The sequence below is a fragment of the Apaloderma vittatum genome, unplaced genomic scaffold (assembly GCF_000703405.1).
Source record: "Apaloderma vittatum isolate BGI_N311 unplaced genomic scaffold, ASM70340v1 scaffold33598, whole genome shotgun sequence".
Lineage (NCBI taxonomy): Eukaryota > Metazoa > Chordata > Aves > Trogoniformes > Trogonidae > Apaloderma > Apaloderma vittatum.
In genome coordinates, this window is record NW_009733083.1 from 25,823 (window position 1) to 26,384 (window position 562).

Genomic DNA, 562 nt, shown 5'->3' on the forward strand with positions numbered 1-562 from the left:
TTTTCTTTCTCTGTGGTGATTCGCATTTTACTTTTTTTTTTTTTTTTAATTCTTCCCAAAAGAATTCCTTCTATGTAGCTGGGTAGTATGATCATGAAGCTATAAAAATGACGACAACAAAAATATAGATATTTTTATAAATATATGAATCCCTGCAGGCAACGTGGCTTTTCAGCTCCACCAAAAAGGTTCATGTACAGATTGCATAAGCAAAGAATTTCTACATTCTTTACACTTCTTTGTGTGTGTGTTTGTTTTTTTTTAAAAAGGAAGATTTGTTTTTTCTCTTCTTCGTATTGCAGGCACAGAACGGCTACTCTGGCACTCGAAATGCAAGTGCGGAGGCTGGGAGGTCAGCGCCCCCAGGTTCAACATTCTGCTTGGTTAAAAAAAAAAAAACAACAAAAAAACCCCTCAAAATTTCATATATGAAAGATCATCTTGGCAAGAGATTAGTTCCTTCAGGCCAAACAGTGCTTCTTGACTTTTTATACAGCAAATGGGGAAGAACAAACAAACAAAAAAAAAGAGTTAATTTTTTTCCTTTTTTTTTTTTTTTTTA